A 17,201-nucleotide genomic window follows, 5' to 3' on the forward strand; every position below is an offset into this window, starting at 1 on the left:
CCGGGCCGGTACGTAAGGTTTAATTAGGTCAGCTAGGTAGGAGGGTGCCAGTCCATGAATAATTTTATAGGTTAGTAGCAGAACCTTAAAATCTGATCTTACTGGGACAGGAAGCCAGTGAAGAGATGCCAAAATGGGTGTAATGTGGTTTAACTTTCTGCTTCGTGTCAAAAGTCTGGCTGCAGCACTTTGAACCAATTGGAGACCCCTAATGCTAGACTGCGGTACACCAGAAAATAGAACATTGTAGTAGTCCAATCTAGAAGAGATAAATGCATGGATCAGGGTCTCAGCATCAGCCATAGACAGGATGGGACGAATCTTTGCTATATTTCACAGGTGGAAGAAAGTAGTCCTAGTAATATTTCTAATATGGAGGCCAAAGGACAACGAAGGATCAAAAATTACCCCAAGGTTCCTCACTTTGTCAGTGTGATGTATGACACACTGACATTAGTTTCTTTGAACAGATTTTGGATGTTGTGAGAGAAGCATCAAGTAATGTGAGACTGAAAATGCATCTTATTCTACTGTAAGCAACCACATCACCAACACTGACATGCATTCTGTGACATAAATCACATATTTTAATACTGGTCCAAAGTTCACAAAACTAAAAAAGTAACAAGATAACCACAGCCTGTATTGTTGTACTGCACTAAAATGATACAACTCCAATTGCAATGAAGTTGGGACGTTATGTAAAATGTAAATAAAAACAGAATACAATGATTTGCAAATCCTCTTCAACCTATATTCAATTGAATACACCACAAAGACAAAATATTTAATGTTCAAACTGATAAACTTTGTTTTTGTGCAAATATTTGCTCATTTTGAAATGGATGCCTGCAACACATTTCAAAAAAGCTGGGACAGTGGTATGTTTACCACTGTGTTACATCACCTTTCCTTCTAACAACACTCAATAAGTGTTTGGGGACTGAGGACACTAATTGTTGAAGCTTTGTAGGTGGAATTCTTTCTCATTCTTGCTTGATGTACGACTTCAGTTGTTCAACAGTCCGGGGTCTCTGTTGTCGCGTTCTGCGCTTCATAATGCGCCACACATTTTCAATGGGCGACAGGTCTGGACTGCAGGCAGGCCAGTCTAGTACCCGCACTCTTTTACTACAACCCCTGGCAAAAATTATGGAATCACCGGCCTCGGAGGATGTTCATTCAGTTGTTTAATTTTGTAGAAAAAAAGCAGATCACAGACATGACACAAAACTAAAGTCATTTTAAATGGCAACTTTTTGACTTTAAGAAACACTATAAGAAATCAAGAAAAAAGATTGTGGCAGTCAGTAACTGTTACTTTTTTAGACCAAGCAGAGGAAAAAAATATGGAATCACTCAATTCTGAGGAAAAAATTATGGAATCACCCTGTAAATTTTCATCCCCAAAACTAACACCTGCATCAAATCACATCTGCTCATTGATATTGACCCTATGTGTCTTTTTGCAAGGAATGTTTTCACAGTTTTTGCTCTATGGCAAGATGCATTATCATCTTGAAAAATGATTTAATCATGACATGCAGCCCCATATCATCAATGACTGTGGAAATTTACATGTTCTCTTCAGGCAGTCATCTTTATAAATCCCATTGGAATGGCACCAAACAAAAGTTCCAGCATCATCACCTTGCCCAATGCAGATTCGAGATTCATCACTGAATATGACTTTCTTCCAGTTATCCACAGTCCACGATTGCTTTTCCTTAGCCCATTGTAACCTTGTTTTTTTCTGTTTAGGTGTTAATGATGGCTTTCGTTTAGCTTTTCTGTATGTAAATCCAATTTCCTTTAGGCGGTTTCTTACAGTTCGGTGACAGACGTTGACTCCAGTTTCCTCCCATTCGTTCCTCATTTGTTTTGTTGTGCATTTTTCGATTTTTGAGACATATTGCTTTAAGTTTTCTGTCTTGACGCTTTGATGTCTTCCTTGGTCTACCAGTATGTTTGCCTTTAACAACCTTCCCATGTTGTTTGTATTTGGTCCAGAGTTTAGACACAGCTGACTGAACAACCAACATCTTTTGCAACATTGCGTGATGATTTACCCTCTTTTAAGAGTTTGATAATCTTCTCCTTTGTTTCAATTGACATCTCTCGTGTTGGAGCCATGATTCATGTCAGTCCACTTGGTGCAACAGCTCTCCAAGGTGTGATCACTCCTTTTTAGATGCAGACTAACGAGCAGATCTGATTTGATGCAGGTGTTAGTTTTGGGGATGAAAATTTACAGGGTGATTCCATAATTTATTCCTCAGAATTGAGTGATTCCATATTTTTTTCCTCTGCTTGGTCTAAAAAAGTAACCGTTACTGACTGCCACAATCTTTTTTTCTTGATTTCTTATAGTGTTTCTTAAAGCCAGAAAGTTGCCATTTGAAATGACTTTAGTTTTGTGTCATGTCTGTGATCTGCTTTTTTTCTACAAAATTAAACAACTGAATGAACATCCTCTGAGGCCGGTGATTCCATAATTTTTGCCAGGGGTTGTACAAAGCCACGCTGTTGTAACGTGCAGAATGTGGCTTGGCATTGTCTTGTTGAAATAAGCAGGGACGTCCCTGAAAATGACGTTGCTTGGATGGCAGCATCCAAAACCTGGATGTACCTTTCAGCATCTTCAACTTGTCACAAGTACTGTGTCATCCTTCATTGGCTTCGGCCACTACAAAGAGGTTTTGCAAATCATTGTATTCTGTTTTTCTTTACATTTCACACAACGTCCCAACTTCATTGCAATTGGGGTTGTAGATGCTGGATGTAGTTACTCTCTTATGAAAGTTAAAGCTGCTATAAATGACTTTTCCAGCCACAAGATGTTGCAGTGATGCTAATTTTGAAAAGTAAACAAGTCATGGGTGCATCACTTTTTATTAACATTTTCCCGATGAAGCACATGAAGCACGGGCTGACCATAGTGGGAACTGTGTGAATTTTAACAGTAGACTGTGTGTGTGTGTTTGCCATTTCTATGCTTATGTATTTTGGGTCAAGGATAAATGCAACAACAAAAAGTTGATAGGACTAATGTTTTTGGAGAAATTAGCGATTTTAGCTAACCAAAAGACAATGGATATTGTACTGCAATACACCATGGGAGTTCAGGGTTTAGGAGTTTTAAATGTTGTTACTGTGGTGCATGTTAGTTTAACAGTGTTGTTAGTGTTATTGATTTATTCTGTTTTGTCATTAAATTGATTTAGTCAGTTTACTTAAGTGTTATGTTGCTGTTACCATGAGTGATTAAAGTGTCATACTCCCAGTTCCATAAGTGAAACATGTATTGCTTTGAATGTCTTCCACCACAGTCTCTGATTGTCAAATTAGAAGTACCTGCTAGCAGCAGAATGTAGAAAAGACAAAAAGCTCTGTGTGACTGCATGCAATTTTGATCACTTAATGGTGAATTTTGTTTTCTAGTTTTCAGCTAGTTGTCAGTAGGGCTGTAAAATATGGCCAAATGATCATATCTCAATTTTGTCATATCAGTATGATATATGATATGTGCAGCAACAGTGAAAATGAAACTTTCTTAAACAAAACATTAATAATACCACACTCAGAAGTATTGGAACACTTGGTGTTTCACACATTTTAATATGTTTATGCCATTTCAAATACAAGAAATACAAAAAAATATAAAGAATAAAAATTTCTGTTTGAGTGAATCAGGTTTTAAAAAGTAAAAGTTTGCATCATGTGCCATGCTTAGTTCATGTTACAGGGTAACATATGTCACAGGTCATAGACTCCAATGGACAGTGACCTTTTTTGTAGACCAAGCATTCAACACTGTCAAAACTATTCCATTTATTAATCTTATTAGCTCAACCAATAATTTGCATAACTTTTTACCAAAATTGGAGCCACTTTAACTTTTGACCCCTGTACAAACTGACATTAACTTTTGTCACCATTCTTGCTGTTTTTACTCCATAACTCCATAACATTTAGTCATATACCTTTTTGGAATATTTATGATCAGACAAGTAATGCGGTGTAGTTTTCAATTTGATTGGAGCATTTTTTTAATTTTGACCCTTGTGTAATTCAATTGACCCCTACCTCGCTGCCTATTGAAAATTCAAGTGGCCAGTCAGTTTTTTCAAAAGTGTAATGTCTAAGGTGTAAATGTATCACCATTTGAAGGATTGTTTGAGTTATCTGCTGCACTAATAAGCCAACAGAGCATGAATCAGCTGCTGTCTTTATTAATCTAAGGGTCCGGTCCCACTGGCGTTTTGGAGGATTTGCGTATGGATTGCACACAAAATTGGCTCATATTTGCTTAACATCCACAACATGCGTGAAATATGCTTGAGTCGGCCGACACTCGTACACGTCTGCAATTATCCGCAGAGGCACGTTTTTCCTTTACCAGGATTTTTGAGCTGCACAGAATTTTGGCTGCGGATGACATCCGCCTTACATACTCCATACATACTCAATACATACTCAAATATGCGCTGTATATTCGGCGTCATCTGCTGATATTCGCAACTGACAGGGAATTGCGGCTTGGCAGCGGACTGGGACAGTGTGTAAAACGGATATTTTGCGTGTCCATCATGTCCACATCATGGACTAAAATAAGTTGTAGCGACTGCATTCAGATTGGCCACGAATAAAGCATTTTTATTACGTCTGCTTTACATCTGATTTGTGGCAGATGCAATCAGATGGTCTGTGTTCACAGCTGGACTCCGTTCTTTGTTCTACTGGCTGCCACACGCTCTGTGTTGGATGCTGCGTATATAAAAGAATTATTTCTTGGCAGATTAATCATTTTATTCTGCAAATTGGCTGTTGAAAATGGCTCTAATCACCTCCTGAATCACAGAGGAAGCTGCAGCTGGACTGTTCATGTGTGCATGCACACGCGCTCGAATGGCTAACAAGCTGCAGAAAGCATTTTGAGCCGTCTAAAAAGGTAATTATTTCAATCAATCAATCAATTTTTTTTTTATATAGCGCCAAATCACAACAAACAGTTGCCCCAAGGCGCTTTATATTGTAAGGCAAGGCCATACAATAATTATGTAAAACCCCAACGGTCAAAACGACCCCCTGTGAGCAAGCACTTGGCTACAGTGGGAAGGAAAAACTCCCTTTTAACAGGAAGAAACCTCCAGCAGAACCAGGCTCAGGGAGGGGCAGTCTTCTGCTGGGACTGGTTGGGGCTGAGGGAGAGAACCAGGAAAAAGACATGCTGTGGAGGGGAGCAGAGATCGATCACTAATGATTAAATGCAGAGTGGTGCATACAGAGCAAAAAGAGAAAGAAACAGTGCATCATGGGAACCCCCCAGCAGTCTACGTCTATAGCAGCATAACTAAGGGATGGTTCAGGGTCACCCGATCCAGCCCTAACTATAAGCTTTAGCAAAAAGGAAAGTTTTAAGCCTAATCTTAAAAGTAGAGAGGGTGTCTGTCTCCCTGATCTGAATTGGGAGCTGGTTCCACAGGAGAGGAGCCTGAAAGCTGAAGGCTCTGCCTCCCATTCTACTCTTACAAACCCTAGGAACTACAAGTAAGCCTGCAGTCTGAGAGCGAAGCGCTCTATTGGGGTGATATGGTACTACGAGGTCCCTAAGATAAGATGGGACCTGATTATTCAAAACCTTATAAGTAAGAAGAAGAATTTTAAATTCTATTCTAGAATTAACAGGAAGCCAATGAAGAGAGGCCAATATGGGTGAGATATGCTCTCTCCTTCTAGTCCCCGTCAGTACTCTAGCTGCAGCATTTTGAATTAACTGAAGGCTTTTTAGGGAACTTTTAGGACAACCTGATAATAATGAATTACAATAGTCCAGCCTAGAGGAAATAAATGCATGAATTAGTTTTTCAGCATCACTCTGAGACAAGACCTTTCTGATTTTAGAGATATTGCGTAAATGCCAAAAAGCAGTCCTACATATTTGTTTAATATGCGCTTTGAATGACATATCCTGATCAAAAATGACTCCAAGATTTCTCACAGTATTACTAGAGGCCAGGGCAATGCCATCCAGAGTAAGGATCTGGTTAGACACCATGTTTCTAAGATTTGTGGGGCCAAGTACAATAACTTCAGTTTTATCTGAGTTTAAAAGCAGGAAATTAGAGGTCATCCATGTCTTTATGTCTGTAAGACAATCCTGCAGTTTAGCTAATTGGTGTGTGTCCTCTGGCTTCATGGATAGATAAAGCTGGGTATCATCTGCGTAACAATGAAAATTTAAGCAATACCGTCTAATAATACTACCTAAGGGAAGCATGTATAAGTGAATAAAATTGGTCCTAGCACAGAACCTTGTGGAACTCCATAATTAACCCTAGTCTGTGAAGAAGATTCCCCATGTACATGAACAAATTGTAATCTATTAGACAAATATGATTCAAACCACCGCAGCGCAGTGCCTTTAATACCTATGGCACTGCGCCACTATTTGACTTGTTTACATTGTCAAGGCTTGATAAAACAGTTGCATGTTTTTTCCTTCTTGTCTGCAGCTGTTACAGTCTTTATTCCTATGTTTATAACAGATTTAACTTCTTGTTATAATTGCTCAGATGAGCTGCGCTCTGATGCGATCCGCTGACGTCACCACTCGCCCTGTTCACTGCTTTTTACTCTAGTCAACTTGTCCAAGTCTAGCAAATGCTCCAGAGGCTGTATTGTTGGTGTGAATAGTGATGCTGACGGCCCGAGTGCGCTTTTATGACTGCAATGCAGATGCCGTGCACGTGCAACACGTGCGCAATGCATTCATAATACACCCGTAATACTGTCGTGATAATCGCAATGCATCGGATCCGTTTCCTCACTACATGCCTTATACAACCGTGATTGTTCATCATATATTTGCTATACATTATTAATATATCCATAATTCATACTGGGACATTTGTCATTTTTGGCCATTTTTGTTGCAGACGACAACGAATGCCCGTATTTTGTGTACTCAATTCATGCACAATTAATCCTCTCCCCAGTGGGGCCGGGCCCTAAAACTGCCAGGAAAATGTGTGTATACAAGGCAACCCATAATAAAGCAGAAGTGCTGCTTTTAACAAGCTGGACCTCATTTCTGACATAAAATACAGTCATTTACTCACCAATATGTTTGGTGTCATTAGGAGTCCACGTTCAGAAAACGTGTTCAGGTTCAAATATGGCTCCAAGATTTTTCTTCTTCTACGTAGGTGGATTAGAACTTTTTGTGGTACATAGTGCCAACTCCTGTACAGGAGATACCTAGCAGTCAATATGTGTCACAGTTTTAAAATGGCTCTTTTCAACCACACCTGCAGTGCCGTGACATGTCAATCATCTGGGGTGGTACCTGGGGTGTCCAATCAGATTTCAAGGTGGTCCAGTGACACCCAGCTCCACCCATGCCAGGAAGTGTTCAACACTTGGCATTTCCTGTTTAACTGTGGACTCAAAATTTGGCACTTGCTGTTTCAGTGTGAACTTGCCAATGAGTTCCCGCGAGAGTCCATGAGATTTCATCTTTCAGTCCAGGAAGTGTTGATCCAGGAAGTGTTTGACATTTGACATTTCCTGTTTCACTGTGAACTAAAAATTTGTCACTTCTTGTTTGGGACTCCCTGTACCAGTGTCAGTTACACATGATACAGACATAGTTCCATTAAAGCAATTCGACTTGAACAGTTCACAAATTTCTTTGGAAACCGCATCAAACACAATTGCATATTCCTTCGGTGTTACAGCAAGATTATACCTTTGATTGAATTCATTGTACCTCAATAAGAGTCCATCTTTATCAAAAAGTTGACTCACCAGTTGGATAATCTTGTTAAACCAATGTGGAAAAAAATAATGATTTATTCTTATAAAGTATAAATTGGTTATTCCAAATAAAAAAATTATGAGGAGAAAAATTATGTTTATATAAAAGTGCCCATGCTAATAGTGATTGTTTGTGAAAAGCAGATAAATTTGCTGGAATCTTGTCAACATTGTAATTACAGAGGAGGAGGAAATTGAGGCCACCAACCGACGAGAATATATGATGACACTGCTATTGGGAAAACTTGTTTTGCATCTAATGCTCATAAAAATAAAAGATTTCGTGTCTTATTCCAACAGGATATAATATCTGTGCCCAATGTAATTTTTTACTGGCGAAACTTTGTAAATGATAATATCTGGAACCAGAGCTGGTCCATCCTCCAAAAACTTATGATAAATAACAAAATGAAAGATGTAGCATTTAAACTTTTGCATAGAATTTACCCCACTAATCAATATATGGTAAAATTTCTCAAAACTATTGATCACAGCTGTTCTTTTTGCAAAAACACTCCTGAAACTATTAGTCACATTTTCTGGAACTGTCCAGTCACGAAAATCTTTTGGCAAGATTGTCAGCAATTTATCAGTAAATTTGATCCTGCTTTTTTATTAAAATTTGAACATGTAATTTTTGGTATTCACACGAATCTCCTCAGAAACAAAAAGATTGTTTTAAATTTTATTGTTGTTTTTTCAAAATTTTACATACACAAACGTAAATTTTCAAACACAACTTTATTTTTCCCCGTTGTTATAAAAGAAATTGAAATGCATTTGTCCTCCATAACAAAGAGCTCAAATCAAAAAACAATCCTTAAATATAATAGCTGCTTGTCACTTAATATATTCAACATTACTTGATCTCATATTGTATAGACATTTTCTTTTGTATTTTTTGTTTTTTTTTCATTGTGTTACAAAAAATGTATATGTATATATATATATATATATATATATATATATATAAAATTGCTTTTGCCTTTGCCTCTCCCTTGGCCCGCTGATGTTCATGTATAGTTTACTTTAAATATTACAAAAAAAAGGGAGGAAAAAAAGAAACTTCTTTTTTTGTTCTTCTTCTTTTTTTCCTTTCTATATCTCTTTGGCCTTGTGTTTTGTTTGTTGTTGTATTTGTTGAAATAATGTTTTGGGAAAAAAAGGAAAAAAAAAAGGTGAAAGTAAATGGTGAGTCATGCGATAATGAACTGACAGGTTTTGTTGTAATAAATCCACGTTTTCTCTAAAAAAAAAAAAGACTCCCTGTACCATGAGCGCACTTCGCTTTGCTCGCATTATTATTATTATTATTATTATTATTATTTATTTATTTTTTTTACTTAAATTTTATTATTTGATTTTTAAGTGGACCACAATGGAAATAAGTGTTTTAATTTTCTCGTGCCATCCATCTATTTTTCATGTATTTACAATTATATTATGTACTTACATTGAACTTATTGAATAAAATCATGCACTCACACTTTCATGTTTAATAATCTTGTCATGGCCTGGGATACAGTTCCATGTCACACCTCCTACAAAGTTTAGACAGTGATCAGGTAATAATATGTAGATTACAGCAGTGAGATCTGTTCAGCTCCGTGCCTGATGTGTGCTATTACTGCACATGAGACCACGGAGAGGTGCAGCAGCACATGGTGCTTTCAATTTGATTGCGCGCTGTTCACATTCACTGCACATGATGAATGCATGCCGCATACATGTTATTACATGTCAATATTTCCTTTGCCCTCCCCGGCCGGGGTCCAGTGGAGGTGGACATCACACAACATGCCTGCAGGCTTTGCTGTGACTGATTGATCTCTGAGCTCAATCAACCACGATCAGATCATTTCAGATGCTTTTTTGATGCCGTCACAATATGTAGACTGAGATCAGATGAGGCAAAAACTGTATATAGACTGCCGTCAGATGTGTGTTCCATATCGATGGAGCCAAGAGTGTTTTGAACATGTGCAACACCTGCCGAACAGCCTAGTGAATGGGACCAAATATGTACACTCAACAAAAATATAAACAACACTTTTGGTTTTGCTCCCATTTTGTATGAGATGAACTCAAAGATCTAAAACTTTTTCCACATACACAATATCACCATTTCCCTCAAATATTGTTCACAAACCAGTCTAAATCTGTGATAGTGAGCACTTCTCCTTTGCTGAGATAATCCATCCCACCTCACAGGTGTGCCATACCAAGATGATGATTAGACTCCATGATTAGTGCACAGGTGTGCCTTAGACTGTCCACAATAAAAGGCCACTCTGAAAGGTGCAGTTTTGTTTTATTGGGGGGGATACCAGTCAGTATCTGGTGTGACCACCATTTGCCTCATGCAGTGCCACACATCTCCTTCGCATAGAGTTGATTAGGTTGTCAATTGTGGCCTGTGGAATGTTGGTCCACTCCTCTTCAATGGCTGTGCGAAGTTGCTGGATATTGGCAGGAACTGGTACACGCTGTCATATACGCCGGTCCAGAGCATCCCAAACATGCTCAATAGGTGACATGTCCGGTGAGTATGCCGGCCATGCAAGAACTGGGACATTTTCAGCTTCCAAGAATTGTGTACAGATCCTTGCCATGGGGCCGTGCATTATCCTGCTGCAACATGAGGTGATGTTCTTGGATGTATGGCACAACAATGGGCCTCAGGATCTCGTCACGGTATCTCTGTGCATTCAAAATGCCATCAATAAAATGCACCTGTGTTCTTCGTCCATAACAGACGCCTGCCCATACCATAACCCCACCGCCACCATGGGACACTCGATCCACAACATTGACATCAGAAAACCGCTCACCCACACGACGCCACACACGCTGTCTGCCATCTGCCCTGGACAGTGTGAACCAGGATTCATCCGTGAAGAGAACACCTCTCCAACGTGCCAAACGCCAGCGAATGTGAGCATTTGCCCACTCAAGTCGGTTACAACGACGAACTGGAGTCAGGTCGAGACCCCGATGAGGACGACGAGCATGCAGATGAGCTTCCCTGAGACGGTTTCTGACAGTTTGTGCAGAAATTCTTTGGTTATGCAAACCGATTGTTTCAGCAGCTGTCCAAGTGGCTGGTCTCAGACGATCTTGGAAGTGAACATGCTGGATGTGGAGGTCTTGGACTGGTGTGGTTACACGTGGTCTGCGGTTGTGAGGCTGGTTGGATGTACTGCCAAATTCTCTGAAACGCCTTTGGAGACGGCTTATGGTAGAGAAATGAACATTCAATACACGAGCAACAGCTCTGGTTGACATTCCTGCTGTCAGCATAACAATTGCACGCTCCCTCAAATCTTGCGACATCTGTGGCATTGTGCTGTGTGATAAAACTGCACCTTTCAGAGTGGCCTTTTATTGTGGACAGTCTAAGGCACACCTGTGCACTAATCATGGTGTCTAATCAGCATCTTGATATGGCACACCTGTGAGGTGGGATGGATTATCTCAGCAAAGGAGAAGTGCTCACTATCACAGATTTAGACTGGTTTGTGAACAATATTTGAGGGAAATGGTGATATTGTGTATGTGGAAAAAGTTTTAGATCTTTGAGTTCATCTCATACAAAATGGGAGCAAAACCAAAAGTGTTGTGTTTATATTTTTGTTGAGTGTAGATGTTCGCAGACTGCCATCTGTCATTCTGACACAATTCAGCATATGTGTGATGGGGGTATAAGTCTTATACTCTATGTGTGCACATATGGCCAGACTGAGAATGTCACTGGCACAGAAAAGCTTTGGCAGCCAGCAGAGCTTGATTCTGTGCACAGGAATGCTAAACTAGGAAATCTTTGTATTAATGTTTAAAATGTAGTTTAGGACACCTTTAAATCCTCTAAAACCCATTTAATGTGTTTTCCACTGAAGCTTTAAAAGATGATTTCCACACTTTATAGCAGGTCGGGTAGAAATCTGAACTCATACTTGTGCATAATGTGTGTCCACATGGCGTTTGGTTCAACTTTGAAAGTGAATTTGTTATCTCCAATTAACCTGCTGCCTTTTGAAACCCACACAGAGAAGAAATGAACTATACCCAGAAAGACCTGAGTTTGGGTTTGATTCCTCAATCTTCTTCCCATGAGGCAACAGTCTTATCCACTGGTCCAACATGTCACCTTTTTTTTCATTATATAGCTCAAATATAAAAAACATCAGAGATTTCCCACAGCAGTCTATTAGTGTAGAATGTCTTAAAGTGAACACGTGGCTTTTGCGGGCACTTTGGCTTTGTTCGGTAGCTTTGACTTGTCCTGGTTTGTGAATGGGTTTGCCCTCTCCAATGCTAAAGGTTCCGCCTGAGGAGGTGGAAGCAACCTTGGCTGGTCACCCTGAGCCTTTCAGATAGACACATTGCAGCACCATCACTCTATTCAGTATGGAGCCAGGCTTTTGAATTAGTTCATGGGGATCAGTTGTAACTGCAGACTAGCATTAACACTGAGTGGGTCATCATCTTTGACTTGATCAGCCAATGATAAGGGAGCAGCGGCGCTCCAGCTTCAAATGAGCTGAAGTAAAAAGGGTCTCAGTGCCACCAGCACCCAACTGAATCAAAATGTTGTCTTTTATTCCAAACCCATTAGCAACCTCCGACACATGCTATAATAAAAATACACATTTATTTTGGATAAAATGGGATAAAAACAGCACTTCAGAGCTCTTGAAGATTGAAGCAGAAATTTGGATTTTTCTTTTTTTTTTTTTCTTCTTTCATTGCATCGGTGAGGTTTTGGTTGTGAGAACACCTATTCACAAAACCACAAAACAGATGATTCTTTAATGAAGAGATATCATTTCTCCTATTAATGTACGGACTGCTTGTGTATGTGTGACAGTTTGTGAGATGCAGGCAAATTAATTTGTCCTACAACATCACTGTGAATGTATTTTCTCTGACTTAAAAAGCTAAATGGGCTGCTTTTATATGGCATTTTCCATCTATGTCAGAAGCTCAAAGCGCTTATAGTAATGCGTCACATTCACACATGCACTCACACAGTGATGTCAGGTTGCTGCCATGCAAGGCGCTCACTACACACCAGGAGCAACTTGGGGATTAAGGACCTTGCCCAAGTGATTTTCCGGCCAGATGAGGGTTTGAAGCCGAGGATGCTCTGGTTTCTACCATCACCTCCCCTCAACACCGGTTTTGGTGCCCTTTCACTGGCTTCCGGTCTCTTTGAGATCAGATTTTAAAGCGCTGTTATTGACTTCCTACCTGGCCAACCTGGTGAAGCCCTATGTACCGGCTCGGGCCCTGCGTTCACAGGGTGTGGGTCTATTGTGTGTCCCTAGGGTGAATAAAAAGTTAGGTTACAGAGCCATTTCTCACCGTGCCCTGGCTCTATGGAACATTTTACCTGCGCAGATCCATCAGTCAGACTCTGTGGAGACTTTTAAGTCTCAATTCAAGACACATTTTAAGACGCATTTTATACAACTGTGTGTCTTCTTTTATTCTTTTTATTTATGTTTTTATTATTTTATTGTGTTTTTAATCTTTACTTCATTTTATTCTGCTTTTTAAATGTTGCCTGTGAAGCACCTTGAGGCGACTTGTCGTGATTTGGCGCTATATAAATTAATACATTTGATTTGATTTTGATTTGAAAACATCAAAAATTTAATTAAAAAGCAGAAAACAGCTACAAACTATTTTTTTAACCACATAATCAATGTCAAGACAGCATTTGTGGTCAAACCCAAACATTAAGCTAGTAATGTTTATTTTATTGGAATACTGATTAGGTGAATATTGTCTGTATCCTAACAGTAGTCATTGGACTGTATCATGTTTAACAGTATTTGGAAAATATAGATCATCTCAACTACACATACTGAGGGGGAACAACATTAAGATTTATCTCATTATTTTTTCTGGACAGTTTAAATTCACTCATTATTGATGATTTATTTGGGCACAAGTTCTGTCATGCGCTCGTGCTGAGCCTTGCTACCATTCACCACACTAGGTCTTTGATGACATCCACTCAGGGAGACATTCCTTTCTCTGGAAAAGAAAAAAACTATCTGCCACAGTCAGGTGAAAGATAGCAGTCCTCTTTGCCTTCTCCAGCCACTGGGGTCCTCATACACAGGGAAATGAGCAGCATTGCCAAAATATTCCAACTGATATTCCGTCACAGTGGAAGTGATATTGTGCATCTTCCAAGGTAACTTCTCATTTGACAAAAGGCCATTCCAACAGGACACAGGGACAGAGTACCAAAGACATGTCGTTGCTGCCATCGGTCACTGCTTCGCGTCCAACTCTCCCAATCACACAGTAAGACAGTAAGCACCATTAGACCTTAATTCTTCTGAAAATGTATGAGCATCACCAAACACCTCTGTCAAAGGACCTCATGAATCCATAAGTTTTCCCCAGAGATATAAACATCACCAGCAAGAAAAGTGAACGTCTCTACAAGACACCATGATGACATATAGATACCCTTCCGGTGGCCAGGTCCAGGAACTGTCAGGCATGGCACAAACCGGGTGGACACAAATGCAGTCTCACACGACTGACAGAGTTCAAAAGGTTTAATAAGTGAAACAAGCAGGAGGTCAGTACACGGGGAATCCAGCAGCAAAGCAAAGGTAACAGAATGGTGAGAGGCTGAGATGTAGTTCACTAAACAGGCACAGGTCAAAAACACGGTGTACAGGCTATCAAATGAGAGGCTGAGATGTAGTTCACTAAACAGGCACAGGTCAAAAACACGGTGTACAGGCTATCAAAGGCAAGGCAAAATCAAGGTCAAAAACGAGGCAGAGTCAAAATACAGGCAGGCAAAAATGGAGCAAGGTACAAGGCTGGAAAGTGACAAGAAGTCAACAATCTGGCTGTGAGACTGTGAGGGTTTAAATAGGGAGCAAACTAATCAAAGTGACATGTACAGGTGTGTGGAAGGGTCTGAAAGGGGGCGTGGCTGGGGGAGACAAAGGTAAGTGCAAGAGAGTGCAGAGAGACAAAAAAGCAAAGCAAACTGGGGCAAGATAACTAAGTGATTGAAAAACTAACGGTTCAAAATGTGAGGTGCTCAACAAACAACAATTAACATGAACAAAACAAAAGGGGGAAAAACTACAAAATGATGCAACTAAAGTAAGTGGCGGAAAACAAGTAGATCAATGATTATAATCAAAACTAGAACCGGAGTGAGACTGATTAAAATATAAAAGTAAATGTAATAACCAATAGTGAGGTGACAACATAAGTTAAGATTACACAAATGAATAGAACAACAAAACCAGAGACTACAAAATAGTGCAATAAATAAAAGGAACTAACTGATAAGCAATAAGTGACAAATGGAACATAATCAGATAAGAAACACTTGACGATAAATGATAACTAAAATCAGTGACTAAAGTATAATGCGATAAATGTGATAAACAGAATTAAACTAAGACTGAAGCAACATAAGGGACCAAGAGTGAAAGCAAACAATAAATAATACAGCAAACTACGTATATACATGGCAGGCTAATGTAACACAGAGAATAAAAGAAACAAAACCAATCATAACCATGATAACCTGACATGAAATGAAAAAAAAAAACACAAGGCTCAGAGCCCAGAAGACGAAAAGAGCCCAGAACTCAAACAACTGGTCCCAAAGGGCTGGACCATGACAGGAACTCAATGAAAGCTTGGATCTTAGACTTCATTTGGGGCAATCACGAATCCAGACTCTCTGATTCCTCATTCAGCTTCTTATGTACTGCAATCAGGTCAACCACTGATTCTGAAAATATCACTGCGGCATTTGCAAAGTCAATAAACCTTTTCTCACCAGCAAAAACACTGATTTCCACAACTCTTCCCAACAACCAACAATTTCTTGGCATAACATTAATTGCATCCACAACTGCAGGTGAGCCTCCAGCCTGTAGAAAGTAACATCCCTATTGGACACTGGTGGCAGGATTTGCACTACAGCCATCACTGAAGAATGTTTTCAAGGTAAAATTCAAAGAGAAGGCCTGCTTCTCCCCCCTTGGAGGGTGTAACTCTGCTGTTGCCTTCCATGAGAAGATACAGTAGAATGCAAAAGGCAGGGGATGTGACAAACCATTTGGAATACCACTTAAACCTGACAGAACATCAAGTGTCATGCCTCGTGACGATGGCAAATAGTGGACAGCTGAGATGTTGTCTGTTCCGTAGTGGCATAGAGGTCCTGTCTTAGTTGTATAATGTAAGTGGGCACATTTGATGTCTAGTCTTTTACTAAGGACAATATTTTCTGCCACTGTCATGGAAGGTTTGGAGGCTCAGCATTGCAGTGGCAGCACTCTCTGAGGTTCACAAACCTAGACATGGTCAGATCTTGGTGACTGGTTACACCATTTATTTTAATGGCTCCAACAGCCAGTATACTGAAGGAGTGGCACTTGCCATGGTAGATTGGCTCCTCCAGTCATGTCAGATATTACCCCTGTCATCAAGCGGATTCTTAGTTTCACAATGAGACACTCTGGGTGACTTGTCTATCGTCTCAGTGTATGCTCTGACTGTGGTGAATGATATCTCAGTGAGGGAAGTCTTCTGCTCACAGCTTGTCTCAGTGGTTATACTCTTCTGGTCATGGGAGATTTTCAGAGGTGGAAAACTGTGCTCCCCCTCTAGCTGCCACCTTATCATGGTGGAGGAGTTTGCGTACCCGGATGATCCTAGGAGTTATGTTGTCGGGGGCTTTGTGCTCCCTGTAGGGTCTCCCAAGGTAAACAGGTCCTAGGTGACGGGTCAGACTAAGGGCAGTTCAGAACCTCCATGACCAGTAAAAAATCAAGGACCGAGACGTCGCCCGGTATGGCGGAGCCGGGGACCCACCCTGGAGCCAGGCCTGGGGTTGGGGCTCACATGGCTGTTGGGACATGGAATGTCACCTCGCTTGGGGGGAAGGAGCTTGAGCTTGTGCGGGAGGTTGAGAGATACCAACTAGAGATAGTCGGGCTCACCTCCACACACCGCTTGGGCTCTGGTACCCAACTCCTGGAGAGGGGCTGGACGCTTCATTTTTCTGGCATTGCCCACGGGGAGAGGTGGAGAGCTGGGGTCGCATTGCTTATTGCTCCCCAGCTCAGTCGCCATGTGTTGGAGTTCACTCCGGTGAACGAGAGGGTCGCATCCCTACGCCTTCAGGTCAGGGACAGGACTCTCACCGTTGTCTCGGCCTACGGGCCAAGCGGCAGTGCAGAGTACCCGACCTTCCTGGAGTCCCTGGGAGGGGTACAAGATAGCGCTCTGACTGGGGACTCCATTGTTCTCCTGGGAGATTTCAACGCCCACGTGGGCGGCGACAGTGAGACCTGGAGGGGGGTGATCGAGAAGCACGGCCT

The sequence above is a fragment of the Thalassophryne amazonica genome, chromosome 5, assembly GCF_902500255.1.
Source record: "Thalassophryne amazonica chromosome 5, fThaAma1.1, whole genome shotgun sequence".
In the NCBI taxonomy this organism is placed as follows: domain Eukaryota; kingdom Metazoa; phylum Chordata; class Actinopteri; order Batrachoidiformes; family Batrachoididae; genus Thalassophryne; species Thalassophryne amazonica.